Here is a 26,362-nt window from a genome sequence, read left to right as displayed (position 1 = left end):
ACCTGGTTTTGCGGTCAGATGCGCTAACCGTTACTCCACAGGTGTGGACATGAAGATCATGGTACCGGTACTCAAAATTTTAGAAGAAACTGATCATAGGTTAGAATATCATCAGAATGACTGAGACAACGCTGAAACTAGTCAATTAGGTAACATAGAACTTAATTTTTATTTCAACACATGAAAGTGGTTATTATAACTACGTCATTCATTTAGTGTTCTGTCCAAGGGCAGGTCTTTCACTGCAAACCCAGCTTTCTCCAATCTTTCCTATTTTCTGCATTCCTCTTTGTAAATTCATATGATCCATATATTTTAATGTCGTCTATCATCTGATATCTTCTTCTGCCCAGAACTCTTCTCCCATTCACCATTCCTCCCAGTGCATCCTTCAGTAGGCAGTTTTTTCTCAGCCAATGACCCAACCAATTCCTTTTCCTCTTCCTGATCAGTTTCAGCATCATTCTTTCTCCACCCACTCTTTCCCACACAGCTTCATTTCTCATTCTGTCTGTCCACTTCACATGTTCAATTCTTTTACATATCCCCATTTCAAATGCGTCTAGTTGCTTCTCTTTACTTCGTCGTAATAAATGTTAGTAAATTAATACACAATGTACATTCAAACATAACGAAACTTAATTGGTATAGTAACTTCCATTTATTAGAATTAAATTTAGGCACACAGGTTCTTGACCCTACTATCTGTTTCGAAAGGAACCTAAATCAGGCCGCCGAAGTTGATATTGAGAAGAAGTCTATATATGAACCTTGTCTGCCGTATCTTTCTCAAAAGTACAACATCCCTCTTAAACAATGGTCCGTCATTGGTTTGCTCTTTGGCAGTAGAGGTTCAATTACAAAAATCACATGGAATTATCTTAAGGAACTTCACATTCCTTTTGATTATGTAATGTCTGTCCTTATAAATATTATCAAGGATTCTCTTCAAATATTACATCATCATTTCTATTTCAATTAATCCACTTATATATTTCCCTTCAACAATTAACTTTCTTTTTTCTTAATGTTTCAAATCACATTATGTTGTGCACGTTTATTGTATTCAGGACCCTTATGGTCACTCAAATTCTTTGAGCTGATTATTCAATGAATATATAAAATAAATACAGCATATTATGTAGATATTAAGTTTCTACTTTCTTTCAGCTCTGCAACTGTACTTCATACTACAGTAAATCCATAAGTCTCTAATTTTTTTCATTCTGGACAATAGATTTCAAGAATATTATCTATACCTAAATTGAGTTAATGTATGTATCATTCCTCCCTCAAATGATGCGACCACTGGAATCAGGAATGCAACAATTACAACAGCTATAACAACAGCAGCAGGAGTATTAATAATAATAATAATAATAATATAATAATAATAATATGATAATAATAATATGATAATGATAATGATGATAATAATAATAATAATAATAATAATTATAATAATGATAATAGTGATAATGATAATAATAATATTAATAACAATAATGAAACAACAATAATAATAATAATAATAATAATAATAATAATAATAATAATATGATAATAATAATAATAATATGATAATAATAATAATAATATTATAATAATAATAATATGATAATGATAATGATGATAATAATAATAATAATGATAATAATTATAATAATGATAATAGTGATAATGATAATAATAATATTAACAACAATAATAAAACAACAATAATAATAATAATAATAATAATAATAATAACAATCATAATAAAAATAACAATAATAATAATAATAATAATAATAATAATAATAATAATAATATGATAATAATAATAATATGATAATAATAATATGATAATGATAATGATGATAATAATAATAATAATGATAATAATTATAATAATGATAATAGTGATAATGATAATAATAATATTAATAACAATAATAAAACAACAACAATCATAATAATAATAATAATAATAAAAAAATAATTATTATTATTATTTATTTACTAATATTTAATGTGCTGTACAACAGCCAGGGGCCAATAACAGTTCAGCACATGATAATATCACTACAAGAACATTAATAATGATAGAAATTACAATAAAAGTACATAGGAATAATTATTATTAAAATAATGACAATTTAAAATATGACAACTGAAAATAAAAGATGGAATCTTATATATGAATATAATACGAATGATAAGAAATATAACGAGAATACCCATAATACAATACATATCTAAATAAAAGACATAAATTAATAACAACTGCCATAAAACTCCAAAAGCATATACTACACATGAAATGGATCCAAGTTTAATCTATGCAAATTAGCATATTTTATACAACTGCTGACCGGAGAGAGAGATTTAGAATTTCTATTGCAAAAAATTTTAGCAGGAATATGAAGACTGATATTGCTGAAGAAGGATTCACATCAATACCACCCTTAATGATTTTACAAAAAAATAAATAATCAAGATCTTGATGTCTGACAAACTATAGCAATTACAATATTTGCAGTTAATCTCATATTTATAATCACTGGAACTGGGTACAAATCTATAAGAACACAAAGAAATAAATTTTCTTTGGATATTCTCCAATTTATCCGAGTCAGTAGAAGTAATGGAGTTCCATATTACAGATGCATATTCAAGCTTGGATCTAACCAATATATAGTATAAAATTAATACACACATAGCAGCAGAAAAAAAAATAAGTTATGAATCCAATTAGATCAATAATAATAATAATAATAATAATAATAATAATAATAATAATAATAATAATAATAATACTTTTTCCTCCATATTCTATATTTTATAACTGTGTTGCTTCATTGTTGGCTCATATGCAAATGATATACCAGGTAACAATTTACAACATAGTAGGTTGTGGTTTCATGAAAATGTTGTTTTCTAATGCCAGGCGTTTGACAATAAAGTCATTTGATCTCTTGCACTCCAATATTTTTCAAAGATATTATCATGGCCAGCCACTGAAGCACAGATTTTGAGGTGTTCCGAATCCATTTCTTGGTTTGAGTTGCACAATGGGCAGTTAGGGGACTGATATATTCCAATTCTATGCTGGTGTTTGGCCAAACAGTCATGGCCTGCTGACAATCTAAATGCAGCTACAGACGATTTTCGTGGTAAATCGGGAATTAACTGTGGATTATGATGCAGAGAGTTCAATTTTTTCCCTTGAGATTGTATTATCAAATTTTGTTTGTTGAAGTCTAAGTATGTAGATTTAATAAATCTTTTCACAGAGTAATACGTAGATTTAGTAACAGGTCTGTAAGTAGCAGTGCTGCCCTTCTTTGCTAAAGCATCCGCATTCTCGTTTCCCAGGATTCCACAATGGGATGGTATCCATTGGAATACAATTCTTTTATTCAGTGATATAAATTGAGAGAGCATTTTAGTTATTTCTGCTGTTTGAGATGAAGGTGTGTGTCTAGAGACTATTGATAGAATACCTGCTTTGGAGTCTGACAATATACCTGCATTCTTAAATTTATTGATGTGGCATAGAAGATTCCTGAGACTTTCACTGTTTGCAATGATTTCTCCATCAAAACTTGTTGTTCCATATCCAAGAGATCTATAAAGTGAGAAGAGACAGCACGTAACACCTGCACCGGCACCTTGTTCTCTGGAGATCAAGGATCTGTCAGTGTATAAATGAAGCCAGTTTTGTGGAGGGTACCTAATATTAATTGTCTCTAAAGACAATTGTTTCATTATTTCAGTGTTTACTTCTGATTTCAGTATTTCTTCTATTAAATTTAGATTATAGTCTAAAATAGTCCCCCAATCGGATCTCTGGACGGGGACTACTCTAATGGTACAGAATCAACTAAACATCTTACAATGGAATGCTGACGCCATAACATCAGCTAAGAAGACTGAACTAGCCGATATACTCTCAGATATTAATGTAGATATCTTCCTTATTCAAGAAGCAAACCTTAATGCTGACCGATTAAAATATTTTGATTTTAAAGGTTTTAGTATGAAACTGTTGCCCAAAAGTAGACAGATCAGTAGTGGAATTCTCGCAGGCATATCAAAGAAATTAATTACAAATTTTCAAATCATGAAAATGTTGTGATATTTGTACTTATGAAATATTCACTGAACCCACTTATTTATTTGTAATGAAGCATTACTTACTATTCATTAAATGTTAAGAAAATCTGGTTGGTGAACAGCTCGCATTTTAGTGAATTGTTTATATTTTAATTTTCACTAGTTAATATTTCATTTGGATTGATTTATTGAAGCTTCGTGAAATGGGGCATTAGGGTACTTAATATTTAAATAATGCATACATATTAGATTTTCAAAACGTTAGTTCATATAAAACAGGCACTTGCCTGAACATCCAATGTCTACTGCTAAAACATAAGCAATTTTCACACTGATTGGCAGCAAACAATCCACTTTCTTTGTGCGTGCGTCCATACTAGGATATAAATCTAATAATTGTTAAGAAATTAAAACATGTGACAGTGCAAAGCATAATTTTTCAGGAGGAAGGAAATAGTACATTATGCAACGAGCCTATAATGATAGTAATTAAGAATCGAGTATGGATATTTATGAAACGAGCGCAAGCTCGTTTCATAATTTTCATACGAGCTTCTTAATTACCATTATAGGCGAGTTTCATATGACTTTTTATGCTCGACCATATTTCTAACTTGAAATTACCGGTATTCAGATGTATACATTTTATTTGTATCTGACAAGATCGGAAGTGACCTTGTTCTAGGTCGTGAATTGTGAGATGTGCGCAGACGCGAAAGTATTGATTTTTTCCGAGGAACAATAATGTCATTGACCTTGACATAGTCCCGTTTAACTTGATAATATTATAATATTATAACCTTGATTATTGAATTCGACATTGAAAAACGAGATGACAAATTGAATTTATTTGAATATTATTTACAATTAACGCTAATTATTATAGTAACAGAACATAACCTTGTGCGACAGTATTGGATATCCAGCCTCCATGACTTTTCGCTAATTCTCTTTCGATTGCATATCCGAGAATAATCGATAATTGCTGTTTTATAACGGTACAAAGCTGACTTGTCATTGGCTGAACACATGTAAGCTGAGTTATCATTGGCTGAAGACCTGTACTTTAATGAGTAGGTGTACTTTAATGACATGCATTAAAGGACTGCTACCAGGTGTATAATTAGTACATTTCCGCATGGTCGAGCATAAAAGTAATTAAATATCAATAGCCCTACGCTGATCCTCGATGCAGTCATCATATTCACCAATGTTTTCTACCGAATTATATAATATTCTTCTGTAGACCTATTGATATTTAATTACTTTTTCCTTCCTCCTGAAAAGATTATGCTCTGTACAGTGGATATAGGTGGTTACATAAAATTAAGAACGATATAATACAGTATTCAAACAGCAAATGACTTCCAAGAGCAGCTTACTGTTAGAAGGTGCTATCAGTTTTTATGAAAGAGGTTAAGTAAAATTCTTCTGACACAAGTACAATTCTTTACTTACTGGTCTCATTTTGGGTGGTGGAACAGGAATAATTGTGAGGAACAAGGCATCAGTTGGATACTGTGTATCACAGTATTCCAATACTGGCAACAGAGCACACATGAAATTCTTCTCATTCTGCCACAGCTTGCGCAAATGTGTTCTAAAATGAAACAATCACCATTTACATAAAAATTAATTAATTCTTGAATATATTCCAACCCTGACCAACTCAAGAGGTTTACTCAGGGAGGGGCACGAGGAATGGCAAAATTTTCCCATAAAAAAATAATCCTAGAAAATTACAAAATACAGTAAAAATATTAATGTTTCTCGTTCCTGAAAACTGTAGAATTTATTATAGGAAGCAATAATCACTACACTGTTCATACAGTCAATTATGTTCTAATCTGTATGCTAGTTATATTCAAGTGTTCATAAGTTTTTCTGCATGCTTACTTTGCATTGTAAAACCGAATCAAATCACTATCTCAAATGGACAGTAGAACATTTTAAATGTACCAGGCAAATATAAATCTTCAGTTCTTCACCATCATTATTTGACACAGTTTACTTTCTAATTATACGGAGTACAGTGAGCAAAAAATCGATTTCGAGATTTTATTTGATCTCTTTTCCAGCATCTGAGATACCGAAAAATTAATTCTGGATATGTCATCTATCTGTCTGTGTGCAATCATTTTTTCTGAATTTGAGGACAAACTTTGTCCATATTCTGTACACATGAGTAGGCTTATCCAAAAATGATGCATATGAAATACAATAATTTTCAATAAAAATTTGTTTAAAATCAACAATATAAGTTCTACAGACCAGATTTCTGGTTTGGTCGTTTGTGCATTGATAACTTATTTACACTACAAGAAAAAGAAAAAAGAACCGATTTGTAAAGATACTTATTGTGCATTTATTGACCTTGCATGCAATGTTCCCAAATCGAGATATGATTTGTCTTGGAAAAATAGCCCATAGCACGTTCATGAAAATGAAGGAAATATGGGATAATGCAGAACATATTATTCTGCATTCTTTGGTAATTAATTTCGGGAGCACATCTCCCTGCTTTGTTGTGTTCATTCTCGAAGGAAGTAAGGCCTAATAATGGTAGATGATGTTCAACCACACCAAACTGTAACTTCTACAAAATGAAGGAGAACCTTCTGCACTTCACGAAGATTTCCTTTTCTAACGAAAATCCTGCCTGTTGACAAGTCCAAAAAAATGAAAGTGTGTTTTATCAGACAATCCTGTTTTACTGAGTATGTCTGATTAGTCTGGTTTAACCCTACAGAACTCCGTGCAACTCCTTAAACTGCACTCTGCTAGTCAAAGTGATAATGCATGTCGTGCACAGATTACACTTTGTGTATTTTCAGACGTTATGTTCCTCCAATGAGAAACACAACACTTGTCTCATACTGAGTGTGTTAAATGCCATTTTCTGACCCAATGTAGCATGGTATTGCGATGAGGAGCTTACTGTATCGAAATATAAGCTTCAAGCACGTGTCTGTAGCCCTTCCTAGTGGCTACAGAACATAGAGCCTCTTTATGGCATCTAAAACGCGACATTAATTGTAATAAAACCTCGTTAATCCGAACTTCGCTTAATCCAGATAGGCAAAAAACAGATAAGTTTGAAAAAATTGAAGAATCTTGTTTTAAAACTTACTTTTATACATTAGAACTGTGGAACTACAATAATGTACTACATTGTATGTATTGCTTTACATTTTGCTGTATTGTATAGTGTATTTAGCCCTATACCCTTTAAATACACTATAATAAACATGTTTTTTGCTATAAACGGAGTTTTAATGCACTTTCTACTGTTCCTTTAGGTTATTTCAGTTAATCTGGACCTTCGTTAAATTGGTCAACTTACCCCACCCCACCCCACCAATTAGTCCGGATTAACGAGGTTTTACTGCAGTTCCCTGTCTGAAAACACACCTGTTGGTAAACTTGCTGGTTTTTTAAACACGAAACATTATATTTCAAGTAGTTTGAAAACTAATTAAGACTGTCAAGAAAGAATGTGATTTGTAAATGGGGTCGATCACAGACTGTTGCAATGAGACATGATAACATAACAAAGAGGTTGTGTAAGGTGCATCATCACTCAAAATACTAACCCAAACAGAGTAATGGAAATGGTGGCTAATCAATCAGTTTCTGTTACTGTATTATAATGCTGTATCAGTGATGTGCTGTGTTGTTGCTGGGAATTCAGGCCTAAAATGTCGTAAGGTCAACAGGGGATACCCGTTCATAATTTAATACATTCTTGTAAAAATTCCACATGCATTCTATGCTTTATGTTAAGTTATTAGCTTAAAATAATTTCTATTATGTCATGTGTCAGTCAGTGTAAATACATGCCTCATTTTCCAGCACAAACATAGAACCAATCAGAAGTTGGGGAGCTGGAAGATTTTGTGGTATGTTTGTTGATATGCAGAGTCTTTTTGTACAGAATGAGGATTATGTTAAATTTCTTTAATACAGTTATTCTGCATAAAGAACTCGACACAAACTTCTAAATTGTCAAACATTTTGAAACTGACTAAGCAGCCATCCCTTTTGACCTTGCAAACTGATGAAAGCAAGAAAATCTAAAATTACTGAAATTACGGTAATTTCAAATGTATCACAACTGTCCGTAGTATCCTATAATATTATATCATCGCCTGAATGCAAGAACTAGGTAACTTGATTTTTCATATTTTGTGTCATTGCCTATTTACTTATTTATTGCACTAAGGAATATGTCTCGTTTTCTTTTACCTATTTGTTACATTGGAAAATAGATGTCGCTGGTATCGTTCAATCAGTTACCTAGGTCCTGGATTACATTTTGTGCGATTTTTGCTATGCTATAAAAGAGGTAACTAAAAACCGCAAATTTCGAGTTACCTAGTTCTTGCATTCAAGCGGCGATATGAAAGTACAGCCACAAAAATAATGATTCGAACATTTTAAAAACATAAAAATTCAGCACCATCATAGGATATATTACTCTGTTTAAGATTTGGGAGGGAAAAAAACAAAGTGATAACAGAAGAAAATTAAATCTTATAATTTATGTATACCTTGATTCATCTGGTAGAATTACAGTTGTAACGAACTTCCCCCTATTTATTCCACTAGATGCTTGGTTCCTGAAACAAAAACACCATCATATAATCTAAGAGGAATCAAAATTTATTTTTCTGGATGAAAAGTAAAAACGTTATTGATATCACACGATCAAAACATATAAGGATGTTTACATTAGATTGAAAGGATTATAACAACCCAAAAATATCACTAATCATTCTCATCAATATCTTAATCCCTGAACCAGGGAACTTACAGAGAAAGTAAATACGAGAAACCACTGACACAAGAAGTCAGGCTGTGTACCCAAGGAAAAGTTCAACTGTATCATTAGTCACACGAGAAACACAATTACCTGCTTGAATGTACAAAAAGATGCTCTTACCTACCTATAACTACTCAATTAGTATAACAATACAATCAAAATTTTCAGTACCAGCTAGCCTTTAAAATGAACTTGTAACAGAAGCTGCATGGAATATAGAAACTAACCAGCAACTGTAACAGAAAGACAGTTGACTACACATTCAGATACTCTAAATTTTCTTCATCAATGATTATTAGCTCCGAAAAAAAATCATTTGACAGAAGACACACATAAAAACAAGCCACTAGATGGCTTTTAGAGAACCCGGAGGTTCCATGGACAAATATATAATAGGATGCGAAACTGTGGTCAGCACCATCTGGCAATGGGGGGCTGAAATAAGATGATCAGCGACCAACGTCGTAGGTGGTGAACATTAGAACTATGTGTTGGGTACATTACCCAGAGTTCTCTATTTATCCATTCGAGATATTGCTCGAGGAGACAAGATGGCAGACAGAAACTTGCTAATAAGTGAACATAAAGTGATACGTGTGTGTATAAGCAGTGCATGTTAAACAGTGATGTTTATGGACATTGTAAAAATAGTGCTGTTGAATGTATTGTAAAGTAATAGTAATATATAAATTGAACTATCTAAGTAGTTCTCGCAGACTTTTCCATTGTGCTGTACAATAAATACCCAAAGAATACAATCCCAATTATCTAACCTTTTGCTTTATTTTTTTGTCTGTGTCTGGTTATATTTTAATTGGGTAGTGTAAAATAGATAGTCTCTTTTATCTTCCTATTGGCTCCGGTAAGAATTTTCAGTAGAAGATGCTGTGAGGAATAAAAATGTAAATGTTTTATTTTAAATTGGGTTAGTTTCGAATATCGATGAGGGTGGGAGGGAATACTTTCTGCACAGTTTAACATTTTCGTCACCAGGTGCACTGCTAAATGCATGGAGTAATTAGTTACTCTTTTTGCTACTTGGTGCGCTGCTAGATGTAATAACGCCCCTTCCTCTAACAGGTGGCAGCAAGATCATTTTCTACAACAGCGCCTCTAGTATGTGTTACGGGAAACGCTGTAAGTTTCGCATCCTATTATATATTCATCCATGGAGGTTCATTGCCACCCTCATATAAGCCTGCCATCAGTCCCTATCCTGAGCAAGATTAATCCAGTCCCAATCATATCTCACATCCCTCAAATCCATTTTAATACAGTGCAATCGAAAAGTCCCTCCGCAGCTCTGTTAATTCTAGTAACCCTGTAGACAATTGGCATTCCCCCACTCATTCCAGTTCGACAGCCTCACCCCCCAGTCCATCGTGTGCTGCATGATAGCACCACGGGCTACACAGCATTGCAGAGAGACTTCTCGACTGCGCTGTGTTATCCCACTAGATGTAATGAATAACAATGTTACAAAATACACTCGACAAAACGGTAACAGACAACAGAAATATTTATCCCATAACACTACTAATTTAACCACAAAGAAAAGCCATACTACAAATATAAACTTGACCACTAGAAAACATATACAGTAAGTCAAATTACATTGGGTCTGAGAAATAAAAACGGACAAAAAGAAATTCATGTGAACTGTCCGAATACAACACAGGAAAAGACAGGATGCTGTAACTGCTATAGCAGTGCCAGTTAAAAGAAACTTGCAATCAACATAAACTTGTCAAACCAACAAATTCAAGCAAATGTGAAAACAGATATAGTAAATATTTATCTACTCTAATGAAAATTTCAATTCTAAATACTCTTCTCTAGCATTAGAAATTTCAAAACTGCTATCTATTAAATTAAATGCCTTGTCAATGAAGTGTAGAATATTCATTCTTAATGAAAATTTATCCATGATGTGTAGTTACGTCACAATTAAGGAGAAAGATCATGATGATGATTATGATTAATAATAAGACAAAAGAAAGGAAGGAAAAGATGAGGAGGGAGAGAAATAAGACGAGTGGAAAAGAAAACGATGAGGGATACTCTAACAAATAAATTGAAATTGCAGTAAAATCTGATTTTAACATTCTTTGAAAAATATTGGAGTGCAAGAGGTCAAATGACTTTATTGTCAAACGCCTGGCATTTGAAAACAGCAACAACAACATTCCAGTTTTCAAAGAATAATCTGGTAAGTTCCAGTCAAATTACCATAAAAATAATGTAATAGTGTAATTGATTCTCCTTTTAAGAAAACCAGATTTAAGGGAAATCCTGCTTTTCGGGAATATTTTTCAAGTGGATTTTATGAAAACGAAGCCCAAAATATCGACCTGGCTTTCAATAATCAATAGTACAGCTCAGCACGTCTCCATCTGTGGCAATGCAGTGCCATGTGGCAGCATTATTCTTTATCTTGCTTTGTGTTGCTTGCACAGAGTGGCCGCTTTGCTTGCTTTGTTCTCGCGTGTTGTGTGGATCCTGTTTCCAAGTTCTTTTGTTAGTTTATGCATCATTATAATGACAACTGACTGGAAGAAATTAACTATCGGACAGAAAGTGAAAATAATAAGGGATGTCGAGGCCAATCCTCAAATAGCACTATCGCATATGGCAAAAGGCATGGTTTGCCAATTACTTCATTATGGGGGAACAATGAAGAAGAAGAAAAAAGACATTTTTCAATGCTTATTTTCAGTATGGTTCAGGTTCAACCAAGTGAAAAAACATTTGTGCCTACCACTTGAAGAGTTACAAAAATATAATAATGAAGTGTATCTATACTAATAATAATAAATGTGTTGCCGAAATTTTTCTGGTAATTTTCGATTTTCCAAAAATAATTGGTCCTAACATATATAATTAACCACCCTGAAACCAAAAATCGCTTTTTTGAAATTTTTGTTTGTATGTCTGTCTGTCTGTATGTTTGTTACCTTTTCACGCGATAATGGATGAACGGATTTCGATGAAAATTGGAATATAAATTATGTTCGTTGTAACTTAGATTATAGGCTATATGGCATTCAAAATACATTATTTAAAAGGGGGGTTATAAGGGGGCCTCAATTAAATAAATCGAAATATCTCGCTTATTATTGATTTTTGTGAAAAATGTTACATAACAAATGTTTCTTTAAAAATAATTTTCGATAAGTTTTATTCCTTGACAAATTTTGATAGGACTGATATTTAATGAGATAAATGATTTTTAAAGTTAAAATAACCGCCATCTAAGGCCATATAATGAAATAAAAAACAAACGACTCCGTCTATAAGGGGCCTTGGACAGCAACAATCGAAAGCTATGAAAGATAGCCTACAGAGAATGTTTCTGTGCTTGTATGAAGTAATATCGGAAGCTAAATTAACGGATTTGTATAATTAATTATTATTTCACCATTGGAAAGTGAAGTTTCTCTAGATGGACATAATGCTATAATGTTATTATAGTAACTTCTGATATGATATAATATAATATAATATAATATAATATATGTAGGCCTAATGTAATATTATATAATATAATTTATTTGAAGGGTTCAGAACCATAGTGGGCCAAACGCCATTTACTGAATATGTAGAAAACAAGGGTTAAAATTAAGTTATTACCATAATTCAATGGAAACCTATAACAAGTAAAATATAGTATACACATTAAATCTAAATGATGTCAATGTTCATTAAATTATGGTTGCATGTAATAAAAATTAGAAACATGTTAAAGGAATTGTCATTGCACCAATGAGTGGTGTATGGACCAAAATGATCGCATTTTAATTATTTGGATGCAATTTAAATTAAGTAACATATTAAACGATTTATCCTTCTATCAAACACGAATGTTCCCTGGATCAAATGTCCTATTTTAATTATGTAATTACTTTATATTTATTTCTAACGGGTGCAGCGGAGCGCACGGGTACGGCTAGTTGTAAATAAAATTGTAGGCCTAATTAAATGATTATAATGTTTGGCACACAACACACATGTCAGTACTAGTTATTTTAGCCTTTCCTTTCCATTTTGTGTAAGCCCCTTTTATCAAAAAGTCCTACTTAAGGACAAGATTCGTTAAAAAGGGATTGCTTGCTTTCAAATTGTATTAGTAATTATAAATCCATTCTTACCTTTCTGTTTCTGTCGAAGCTTTCTGGACTTTGATCATCAACTTGTTTCGGTACATTGAGATTTTCTTCATAGGCGCCTTACAATTTGGGCAAGCCTTCAATTCATTTACAGATTTCTCTACTGCATTAACAAGATCATTTATTATGAACTCCACAAACTTTGTACGTGAACGTGGTTTTTGAACATTTTTTTCTGAAAACGAATAAGCTATCTTTAGGAGACATACATATACTCATACATAAAGATAAAAAAATATGCCTGATGTTCATGGATATGATTTCACTGCATCAAAATTCAACATTGTTATTTCAAAGAAAGGAAGAAAGGGTTAGAAAAGAAAAAAAGAAAGAGAGAGACTACTCAATGAGAAAGGTTTGCCACCAACCTTTTAATTCCTATTGTTACAAAACAACTAGTTCATTTTGACAATTTATTCAAGCATTGCTCCTCCTCTGGTGTTATGGTTTCAGGATTGACCCGAACTTAATTTTTATCATCCTTACATCTCAGTCGGCCACTTCACAAGGATATTGAAAGCACAGATAGAATTTGTTTCAGAGGTTAATATTTCGATGCTTTATCACTGTTACTGTTATTACTCACAATCATGAATTTTGATATTTTATTTGAACGTATTAGTTAAAGAAGTGTAAAAATATAAATATATTTATATTTTCAGGACAAATGCATGCACTGTAACATACATAACGCACACCATTTATTCTCCTGTGCTCAGTTCAAATTCAGAACAGATGTGAAATATTACATCAATATATAAAATATCACTGCTGCACCTCCAAAATCCACTATATACATTTAAACAGATTTTTCAGGAGAGAGAAAAAATAAACATGATCACTTTTAATCACCTTGATTTTCAAAGCTTCTTTTGGTACGGTACAGTTTCATCATTTTTCATGTAATGATTGAATGTAGCTTTGAAATTCAAGGGAACTGAAATTGACAATGTTTTTCTTTCTCTTGAAAAATCTGTTTAAATGCATATAGCGAGTTTTGGAGGCACAGAGACAATATGCATTCTCTCCTCCAACTCCATATTTCTCTAACTCAACCAACAGTATCTTCTACGACTTTCTCTTCAAACAAGAAGTAACATCTCAAGCAAGCACAATTCAAAAACAAATTTTCATATCTTTGCTTTATGCGAACTAAAACTTTAAAATTCACTTAAGAAACACAGAATAAAAATATTTAGAATCAAAGTTTTAACAATTTCATCTGACAGTACTCTATAACAGAGTCGCCAATGTGAAAGAATAATTCCAAGCCTTTGGCGTGAGACGAACTCGATAGCTCAGTGGTAGAGCACCTGACCGGAGAACAGGAAGTCGCAGGTTCGATTCCCGCTCGAGGTTGTGAAATTTTTCTTTCATACCATGGCATGATTATGACTATAATTGTATTTAATTCATCAATATGTCACATCAACGGACGTATATACGTCATCCAAACATTGTAAGATGAAGATTAAATTTTTTTTATATTTGCACGAGTATTTCCAAGACAGAAAATGTGACAGTGCTTTATCTATGTGACAAAAATAGCAAATTATGTTGCTGCTGTTCTTACATTGGAATGAATATTTTAAAAAGAATCATAATAGGAAAAGAATCAGCACTAATCAGGATTTCAGCACAACAAGTAACAATGTAATTTTCTAACCACTGTTGAAAGCAATCTTAATTCGTAGACCACAAAATTGTTTACCTGCAAGATTTTGTAACAATAAACTGTTTCATCAGAGATCGACTCGGTCTGACCCAACTCTAAAGAGACTAAAATTGGTTGACAAGACAATTTAAATGGCAAATCAACGAATATTCCAAACTCAATATTGAGAGCTGAATTATTTCTGTTCTAATGTGTTCTGACTTAAATGCTTCAATGATTCTGTGGACTTTTCTTTGCAGGAGAATCTACATAGTCTCACCACAGTCTAGTATATACAGTCACGAAACTTAATACTTACTAAATATGCAAACATAGACAGTTGAAATGTGCATCCATAGATAGTTGCTCACCACCAGGATCGCTACTATCGCCTCATCACAGACTCTTTCCCTAGCAGACCATAAAATGTATTGTACTTTCGATATCGTGTTCTTTTGAAAAAATTAACGCCTTCCTTCCACTATTGAAATATGAAATACATAAGGTTTATATATTTACTTACTTACTTACAAATGGCTTTTAAGGAACCCGAAGGTTCATTGCCGCCCTCACATAAGCCCTCCAGGGGTACCTATCCTGTGCAAGATTAATCCAGTCTCTATCATCATACCCCACCTCCCTCAAATCCATTTTAATATTATCTTCCCATCTACGTCTCGGCCTCCCTAAAGGTCTTTTTCCCTCCGGTCTCCCAACTAACACTCTATATGCATTTCTGGATTCGCCCATACGTGCTACATGCCCTGCCCATCTCAAACGTCTGGATTTAATGTTCCTAATTATGTCAGGTGAAGAATACAATGCGTGCAGTTCTATGTTGTGTAACTTTCTCCATTCTCCTGTAACTTCATCCCGCTTAGCCCCAAATATTTTCCTAAGCACCTTATTCTCAAACACCCTGAACCTATCTTCCTCTCTCAGAGTGAGAGTCCAAGTTTCACAACCATACAGAACAACCAGTAATATAACTGTTTTATAAATTCTAACTTTCAGATTTTTGGACAGCAGACTGGATGATAAGAGCTTCTCAACCGAATAATAACAGGCATTTCCCATATTTATTCTGCGTTTAATTTCCTCCCGAGTGTCATTTATATTTGTTACTGTTGCTCCAAGATATTTGAATTTTTCCACCTCTTCGAAGGATGAATCTCCAATTTTTATATTTCCATTTCGTACAATATTCTGGTCACGAGACATAATCATATACTTTGTCTTTTCGGGATTTACTTCCAAACCGATCGCTCTACTTGCTTCAAGTAAAATTTCCGTGTTTTCCCTAATCGTTTGTGTATTTTCTCCTAACATATTCACGTCATCTGCATAGACAAGAAGCTGATGTAACCCGTTCAATTCCAAACCCTGCCTTTTATCCTGAACTTTCCTAATGGCATATTCTAGCGCGAAGTTAAAAAGTAAAGATGATAGTGCATCTCCCTGCTTTAGCCCGCAGTGAATTGGAAAAGCATCAGATAGAAACTGACCTATACGGACTCTGCTGTATGTTTCACTGACACACATTTTAATTAATCGAACTAGTTTCTTGGGAATACCAAATTCAATAAGAATATCATATAATACTTCCCTCTTAACCGAGTCAAATGCCTTTTTGAAATCTATGAATAACTGATGTACTGTACCCTTATACTCCCATTTTTTCTCCATTATTTGTCGAATACAAAAAATCTGATCAATAGTCGATCTATTACGCCGAAAACCGCACTGATGATCCCCAATAATTTCATCTACGTACGGAGTTAATCTTCTCAAAAGAATATTGGACAAAATTTTGTACGACGTCAACAAAAGTGATATTCCTCGAAAGTTACCACAGTTGGTTTTGTCCCCCTTTTTAAAAATAGGTACAATTATGGACTCCTTCCATTGTTCTGGTACAATTTCCTTTTTCCAAATAGCAAGTACAAGTTTATAAATTTCGCTATATAATGCACTTCCACCCTCTTGTATTAATTCTGTTGGAATTTGATCGATACCCGGAGACTTGTACTTTTTCAGATTTTCTATCGCAATTTCGACTTCTGAAAGCGTGGGTTCGGGTATAAATGGCTCAGCAGTTTGTATTTCAATTTCGTCCCGATCATTTCTATTTGGCCTATGTACATTTAGTAGTTGCGCAAAATAGTTTTTCCGTCTGTTTAGGATTGATGGAGAGTCTGCAAGCAAGTCACCATTCTCATCCTTGATCACGTTTACCCTTGGCTGATATCCGTTAAGGTTTATATATTATTTTCATAAAATAGCCTATATATTCTATAAACTCACCTTCCTGGATCTTTCGGAAGAAGCATACTCTAACCTATTTTTCTTACAATTTATAGTACTACAAACATCTCCTTTCCCATATTATTATTCAAATTATTGTATTTTAGCCATTTACAGTTATCACAACCGATAACGAACATTTCACAGTTTACATAGCATTTTCACAAAAATGCGAAATATGGCACAGTCAATGCTTTTTCGATCTAGACCAGGCCGTAATGTTTGTTCGGGTTTTCTATTTCAGCGTATGGAACTCAGTGAAATATTATATTATAACTTTATTGCTCAACATTGCTAAGCTTTATTTAGTGTAATGTGTCCATAAGTTCCGTTTACTTCTTGTTGCATACTATGTTGCAGAAATAATTACAAAACTGTGTTATTTTAATATGAAGAGAATTTTACATGTTAACATAATCTGTTCACGTCAACATTTCAAGTTTAGAATGGAAGCTATTTTGAGGTTTAATAAAAAAGAATTTATATTGTGATTTCAATTTAGCACATCTACCTTCCCTAATTTTAGACAAAACATTTACCATACCACTCCTATGAAATTCGTGTACGTACAATTGTGTTACTTCGTCTCTTAAGCAGTAGATAAATACAATTCAATTGTAGTATTAAAATACAGACAAATCGAATGTCCGGGGTATCATACATGACATTACGCTTAATTATAATGTATGATTGCGAATTTAGGAATATAAGTTAAATATAACCTATAATTTTCATATGAATGGCAGGGCATTGGAGATCACTAAATTTAGACAGAAAGGGGCAACTGGTACAGTAAACATAACCTATAATTTCAACATATCTAAAGATCCATGCAGTGCAATTGAAAATTATTGAATCGTGCATAAATGAATGTACAAGAATTTCGCAATATTTAATCGAAATAAAGGCATGTATTACACATACGAACAACGTAATTTTCACACAATAAATAATATTAGAACTTAACTCGCAAGTGAATTATGTCTGAAGTGTCTCATAATCATTGTTTTAAATTTTATTAATGGAATTACACTACATTTTAGAGAAACATATGTTACTGTTTATGCATTCCAACTAATTTATATGGTTGAAACGCCCCCCTTCATGATCGGGTTAAGAGAGTTACATGGTCTGCCTTACGGCCTGTATTAGATCACGATGGCTGTGGTACAGTCTATTGTTCCTGGTACTCACAGCGCACCAAGCGGCTAGCAACTATCGCGAGAATTGCAAAAATTCATCCCAAGCTTCGTGACTGTATAGTAGACTGTGGTCTCACTGGGCTTCATTACAGATTCCTCTTTCCCCTCCATGAATAAAGTTACAGAGATTTTAAATTTTATAAATAAGTGTACTATGAACAAATCATTTATGAAAGTAAATTTAAATGAAGGACAACTAACTTTTCTTCATTCTGCTATAGTACTCTTGCAATCTTTCTTCCACCAGAACTGTAGTAGCTTCATTTACTACATTCGTTGGATTTGAAGATGAAAGTAGATCTGCAATGACTTCTTCCACTTCCTGGGCTTCAGTGATAAGACCATCATCAAGAAGTCTTAACTTTGTTACGAAAAGATGCTTAGAAACTCCTGGAAAATAAATTAATGGTTTATGTAGTTACGTAGAAATATAAAAAATCATAATTATCAGTATTACTATGAAGATAAATTCAATAAGTGGCCAAAGGGAAATGATCCTGTATCCAAGAAATATCAATTTTCACTTTCGGAGATAATTGTAATGAACTGAAGCCAAATACTATCTTTTTTTTTTCGTACCTGAAAAACAGACTATTATTTGTCAAAAAAAAAAAATACTCCATGTGCCGTTCATATAATACAAAGTCAAGATAAAGTAGTCTGACATAATATTGTCTATTTTACATGAAAAAGCCTTCATGGTTAGCAGTAGCTGTAGTATTAGCAGCATAAACAGTAGCGGGGTGGTCATTAGTAGCAGCAGGAGAAGTAACAGTAGTGGTGGTGGTGGTAGCAGCTGCAGCAGCAGTAGTAGCAGTATTAACAATAATAGCTACAGCAGTGGTGGCAGTGGCGGTGGTGATGGTGGTTAGCAGCAATAATAATACATGTGTTCTTTTGATTATTCTTATAACTTAAGTTTATTTTACAACATCCAAATCATTACCTTCAAAGCACAGTAGGGAAGCATGAAAATAACAGTTCTAAGGTAAATGAAAAAGTACAAATCTGAAGTCCATACTTGAACACTTTCACGCACAGACCTATGTAAACCTGCTTGTTGCAAAGTATGGTGTTAAGTTCATAAACTTTGCCTAGGGATCCAATGTAAAAGCAAAACCATATAAACACATTTGGCTATTATAACTTAGTTTGCAATTCATTTTTAAAGAAGATCAAGAGTGTTGCCACGTTCTCTCAAAAACGGTGATGCACCTTCTTCTTTGATAATCCAGATAAGATTGGTTGCTAACTGGGAGGCAAATTATTGATGCAGAATATGAGTAAAAATTAATAATTTTAAAAAGTTATAATAGCCATGTGTGTTTATATGGATTTGTTTTTACTTTTGATCCCTAAGCAAAGATTATGACCAACCCTGCACATAGTAAGTCATTGTATTTAACTGAATATATTAGAGCTACATGTAAGCTAATCTACTACTAAAAATAGTCTACATTACCGGTATATATTGAAATATACTGATCCTCTCAAAACAAGATTGATTAATTTATGTTGTTGATGTTTTCTAATGCCAGGCATTTGACAATAAAGTCATTTGCCCTCTTGCACTCCAATATTTTTCAAAGATATTGTCATGGTCAGCCACTGAAGCACAGATTTTGAGGTGTTCCGAATCCATTTCTTGATTTGAGTTGCACAATGGGCAGTTAAGGGATTGATATATTCCAAATCTATGCAGGTGCTTGGCCAAACAGTCTGTTGCCAATCTAAATGCAGCTACAGACGATTTGTGTGGTAAATTGGGAATTAACTGTGGATTATGATGCAGAGAGTTCCATTTTTTCCCTTGCGATTGTGTTATCAAGTTTTGTTTGCTGAAGTCTCCATTTTTTCCCTTGAGATTGTGTTATCAAATTTTGTTTGTTGAAGTCTAAGTATGTAGATTTATTTTATTTTATTGGGTTATTTTACGATGCTGTATCAACATCTAGGTTATTTAGCATCTGAATGATATGAAGGTGATAATGCCGGTGAAATGAGTCCGGGGTCCAGCACCGAAAGTTACCCAGCATTTGCTCGTATTGGGTTGAGGGAAAACCTCGGAAAAAACCTCAACCAGGTAATTTGCCCTGACTGGGATTCGAACCGGGCCATCTGGTTTCGCAGCCAGACACGCTGACCATTACTCCACAGGTGTGGACTAAATATGTGGATTTAATAAATCTTTCCACAGAGTAATACGTAGATTTAGTAACAGGTCTGTAAGTAGCAGTGCTGCCCTCCTTTGCTAAAGCATCCGCATTCTCATTTCCCAGGATTCCACAATGGGATGGTATCCATTGGAATACAATTCTTTTATTGAGTGATATTAAATGAGAGAGCATTTTAGTTATTTCTGCTGTTTCAAATTATGTTGTTGTTGTTGTTATCTAATGCCGGGCTTTGGCAACGAAGCCATTAGCGTTCTTGCTCTCCAATATTTCTCTGTGGTGGATCCATCAGGTAGAGCTTCACAGGTTATGAGATCATCTTCAGTCATTTCTTCTTCTTTGTTGCATAGAGGGCAATTTGGATTTGTGTAAATTCCTATTTTATTCAAGTGTTTGGCCAAATAATTGTGTTCTGTAAGCAGTCTGAATTTTGCTACTGCAGATTTACGTGGGATTCCTGGAATAATTTCTGGTTTTTTTATTAAAATGCTCCATTTTTTATCTTTGGCTTTGGTACATAGTGCTTGGTTTTGCTTGATTTTATATTTATTTTTAATTAGTCTTTTGATGGATGTAAAAGGTAGGCTTGTATTTGTATTCTGAATTAAATTGGATCCTTTTTTGGCAAGAAAGTCAGCAGTTTCATAACCAGCAATTCCACAATGTGCACGTATCCATTGCAAAATTATCTTGGAGAAATCATATTGAAGCAGTAGTAAATAAATCAACAAAAAGACTTCCAATTTTAAAGAGATTAGCTGAAGCCAAGTGGGGTAGTAATCGGCAGACTTTGAACATCACGTACAAAACATTCATCAAGCCAATACTTCTCTACAATGCGGAGGTATTAATTACAGCAAATAATTTCAACCTGAATCGACTAGAAGTATGCCAAAATCAGGCCCTGCGACTAATAACTGGTGCAGTAAAATCAACCCCAATCACGGCAATGCAAGCCCTAACCCAGAACCCTCCAATATATCTCACTCTAGAGGAGCAGGCACTGACACACCATGAAAAAATGCTACGGTTAACAACAACAAAATGGGAAAAAAGACTGTTACAACCAACCAAGTTGAAAACACAAACAAGTTTCCTGTCCAAAGTCATGGAAATAAAAACAGAATTGAATCTCCCTAAATCTAAAGAAAACATTTTAAGCAGAGAAAACCCTCTAACCTTCGAACCAATTAACATTCAACTAGATTTAGAAGAACCAGTTACAAAATCTGAAACTTCCAAACCTGTACTAAAAGCACTGTCATTAGAAGCTGTGAACAATAGATACCCACCAGAAGAATGGTTACATATCTACACAGATGGGTCTGCTATCGATAACAACTCAGGATCAGGAATTACGTGTGCGTTATTCAACTAGCAGGACATCATACAACAAATTTTGATGCGGAAATAATGGCTATTCATATGTCACTCGAACACCTACTGTACAGAATAGATACATTTCAAAATGCTGTCATTCTCTCTGATTCTAAAGCAGCATTATATGCAATAAATTAATATAAAATGATGTCAATCCAAATTAAAGAATGTCACAAAATGATCCAACAACTTCAAAAACTACAGAAAAGAATTCAATTGCTGTTTGAAATTAAGGTGTGTGTCTAGAGACTATTGATAGAATAGCTGCTTTGGAATCTGACAATGTAACTGCAATTTTTAATTTATTGATGTGGCATAGAAGATTCCTGAGACTTTCACTTATTGCAATGTTTCTCCAACAAAACTTGTTGTTCCATATCCAAGAGATCTATAAAGTGAGAAGAGACAGCACGTAACACCTGCACCGGCACTTTGTTCCCTGGAGATCAAGGATCCGTCGGTGTATAAATGAAGCCAGTTTTGTAGAGGGTATTGTCTGTAAAGACAATTATTTCATTATTTCAGTGTTTACTTCTGATTTCAGTACTTCTTCTGTTAAATTTAGCTCATACTCTATATTTAACAGAGTTAAAGGATTTGGTTTAATTTGTAAGTTTTCTTTTAAATTCGGGATGTTGATTTTCTGTTTTAATTCTTGAATCTTGGATATGAAACTTTGAGTTTTTAATCTACAGAGAGGACTGTATGAATGCCAATTGTTTTATGGTAATCTGATTAAATTTTTCATATTGAATCAGTGGTTTTTCTTCTATTGTCATTTTGATGCTGTTAGTATTAGTGAGGAATCTCACAGAATCTATTGGAGTTGTTTTGATTCCCCCAGTAATGAGCTTGAAAGCTTGCTTTTGAACATATTCTATTTCGTTTATGAAAGGTGAAGTAATTAAAATTTCTCCACAGTACATCAGCACTGGCTTTATAAATATTTTGTATGTAGTGTTCAAAGTATTCCTAGAGCATCCCCATTTCTTTCCTGCTAGTTTTTTCAGAAGAGAGAATCTTTTACGAGCTTTTTCAGAAATATATTTCAAATGGGTGCACCCATGTTAACTTACTGTTGAATGATTAATTTATATGTATGGTTTTAACAGCATGTTGTACGTATACATTTAAAACACTAGTGAAAGTTTTGTTGTTCTGAGTTTATGTAAATTTTTTAATAGAGCCATTAGATATATTTTGCTTTATAAAGCATAGTTTCTCCCTTCCCTCCGCGGATTTACTCATTCTCCCCTCCTAGAGAACAATGTCTGAATTCGAAATTACTAAGAAAGAAGACAAGACTCCAAGTCCATTACTCACCTTTAATTCGGAAGTTATGGCAATTCAAGCATGCCAACTTGAGAATATTATAGATTACTTTATGAAACAATGAATTAATTACTGGAAGAGGTAGTTCTATATGTCCAATGTGTCCAGGACATTTGTACACATTGTTCGAACAAGTCATGCACGGGTCGCTGCTATCACTTACAGGCCCTGCAACATAAAAAAAATGCATTTCTTATGTTAATAATGCTTGTTAAGTGGCAACCCCACTACTAGACTATCTATAAGATCTGAGAACATTTTATTAAGTCTAGAAAACGAATACAAGTGAATTTTATTGTATTATATATTACACTCTTCCACATATTGTAACCAAGATAAAAACAAAACACATCCGGTCCCTATGGAAAAAACTTAAATCTTCAATTCTTCACTACGTATTGAAACTGGATCCCCTAAAATTGCATCTGAATATGCACTGAGTTGCCAAGAAAAGTGGAATATGGTTCTTATTTTTAATTTTAAGCAATTGTATTGTGTTCCACAGATCATATATCATAATTGAATACCTCCACACTGGAATAAGGGTATAAGTACGTAGGGAAACAATGAGTCATATAACCTTACTCGGGGGGGGGGGGGTATTCAATTGTTGCTTTGAAATTTGGAACAAGTAAACAAAATTATACAAAAATATACAGGACGGAAGTAATGTACCTGCGTAGATTTTAACAGCTTTTTGAGTACAACAAAAAATTAATGAGAATCTAAAAATAAGAAACACATAGGCCTACTAACCTCTAAAGAAATCAAAATGACGAAAGAAGAATTTAAAACACGTGCAAATCTTTGCAAAAGTAAAGGCAAGTAATTTGATAGGTGACAAAGAAAAAATAAAAAACAGAAGGATTGAATACTTCAAAAGCTTATGAATTATACTAGTCTGGAATGTGTCTTAGCAGCCCCTCTAATAACACATAGTATTGAGATAGAAGAAGGAAATGTAGAAAATCCAGAGAAACTACCTAGGCCTACTACAGAAGAACTACAGAAAGTAGTTATCAGCACTAAAAAATAATAAGGCTTCAGGATATAATGAAATTCCCTCAGAAATACGGAGGAACAGACCTCCTGAATATTTTGCATAGTTTGGTAGTTAAAATATGAAACATAGAACAAATTACCACAGACTGGGAGAAATAATGTGTCCAATCTACCAAAAGGCGATAAGCTCAACTGTGGCAACTATAGGGGTACATCCCTGTTCCTAAAGTTTTTACGAGCATCCTGAGAATGAGACTCGAATCATATGCAAGACGATCATAGGGGAATAACAAGCAGGATTTAAGAAAAATTGGTCAACACAGTGAAATTGATAATGGAAAAATTCTGAGAAGGATGTATGGATCTATTTCAGATTTTCGTGCACTTCCAACAAAGCTTATGACTCAATTAACAGAACCCAGATTAATAAAACCTTACAACAATTTCAAATTCCTGAAAAGTCAAGCTAAATGAAACAATGACAGAAACTGTCTCATGTGTGAATATTCAAGGAGAATGTGGAACTTTATTTTTCAAGTGAACCAAGGATTAAATTAAAACAAGGTGATGGGCTGGCCCCAGTACTATATTGGAATATGTAATTACACCGCACCCTTGAATATAAATCTCTACAAACTGTAGACGACTCAATCTGATGGCTGTAAGTTACACACATTTCATGCTTTTACTGTGTTTCATACCTAACAGTCTAATGTGCATACTTACCCAGTGCGGGATCATAAAGCCCACACTTCAATGGATGACCAATAGAATTGAATGACAATGGCGTTGTTATCTTCAACACACTCAGTTTCTCAATTTCTTCTGGTGTGAAGAAAGAAAATGTTCCATACGTGCTACATGCCCTACCCATCGCAAATGTCTGGATTTAATGTTCCTAATAATGTCAGGTGAAGAATACCAATGCGTGCAGTTCTGTGTTGTGTAACTTTCTCCATTCTCCTGTAACTTAATCCCTCTTAGCCCCAAATATTTTCCTAAGAACCTTATTCTCAAACACCCTTCATCTCTGTTCCTTCCACAAAGTCAGAGTCCAAGTTTCACATCCATACAGAACAACCGGTAATATAACTGTGTTATAAATTCTAACTTTCAGATTTTTTGACAGCAGATTAGATGACATAAGCTTCCCAACCAAATAGTAACAGGCATTTCCCATATTTATTCTGTGTTTAATTTCCTTTTCCTCCCGAGTGCCATTTATATTTGTTACTGTTGCTCCAAGATATTTGAATTTTTCCACCTCTTCAAAGGATATATCTCCAATTTTTATAGTTCCATTTCGTACAATATTCTGATCATGAGACATAATCATATACTTAGTCTTTTCGGAATTTACTTCCAAACTTATCGCTTTACTTGCTTCAAGTAGAATTTCCATGTTTTCCCTAATCGTTTGTGGATTTTCTCCTAACATATTCACATCATCTGCATAGACAAGAAGCTGATGTAACCCATTCAATTCCAAACCCTCTCTGTTATCCTGAACTTTCCTAATGGCATATTCTAGAGCAAAGTTAAAAAGTAAAGGCGATAGTGCATCTCCTTGCTTTAGCCCGCAGTGAATTGGAAAAGCATCAGACAGAAACTGACCTATACGGACTCTGCTGTACGTTTCACTAAGACACATTTTAATTAATCGAACTAGTTTCTTGGGAATATCAAATTCAACAAGAATATTATATAAAACTTCCCTCTTAACCGAGTCATATGCCTTTTTGAAATCTATGAATAACTGGTGTACTGTACCCTTATACTCCCATTTTTTCTCCAATATCTGTCGAATACAAAAAATCTGATCAATAGTTGATCTATTACGCCTAAAACCACATTGATGATCCCCAATAATTTCATCTACATATAGAGTTAATCTTCTCAAAAGGATATTCGACAAAATTTTATAGGATGTCAACAAAAGTGATATTCCTCGAAAGTTATTACAGTTAGTCTTGTCCCCTTTCTTAAAAATAGGTACGATTATGGACTCCTTCCATTGGTCTGGTACAATTTCCTTTTCCCAAATTGCAAGTACAAGCTTATAAATTTCGCTAGATAATGCCCTTCCACCCTCTTGTAGTAATTCTGCTGGAATTTGATCAATATCTGGAGACTTGTACTTTTTCAGATTTTCTATCGCAATTTTGACTTCAGAAAGTGTGGGTTCGGGTATAAATGGCTCAGCAGTTTGTATTTGAATTTCGTCCCGA

General features: G+C 33.5%; 1 pseudogene; it reads right to left on the bottom strand.

The window, feature by feature from the left end:
- Positions 1-25,008, bottom strand: part of LOC138715746 (DNA-directed RNA polymerase I subunit RPA1-like) — a 148,165-nt pseudogene extending 123,157 nt beyond the window's left edge.
- Positions 25,009-26,362: the final 1,354 nt, after the last annotated feature.

This window comes from Periplaneta americana, chromosome 15 (genome assembly GCF_040183065.1).
Source record: "Periplaneta americana isolate PAMFEO1 chromosome 15, P.americana_PAMFEO1_priV1, whole genome shotgun sequence".
NCBI classification, from domain to species: domain Eukaryota; kingdom Metazoa; phylum Arthropoda; class Insecta; order Blattodea; family Blattidae; genus Periplaneta; species Periplaneta americana.
This window is presented reverse-complemented; position numbering and strand designations above follow the sequence as displayed.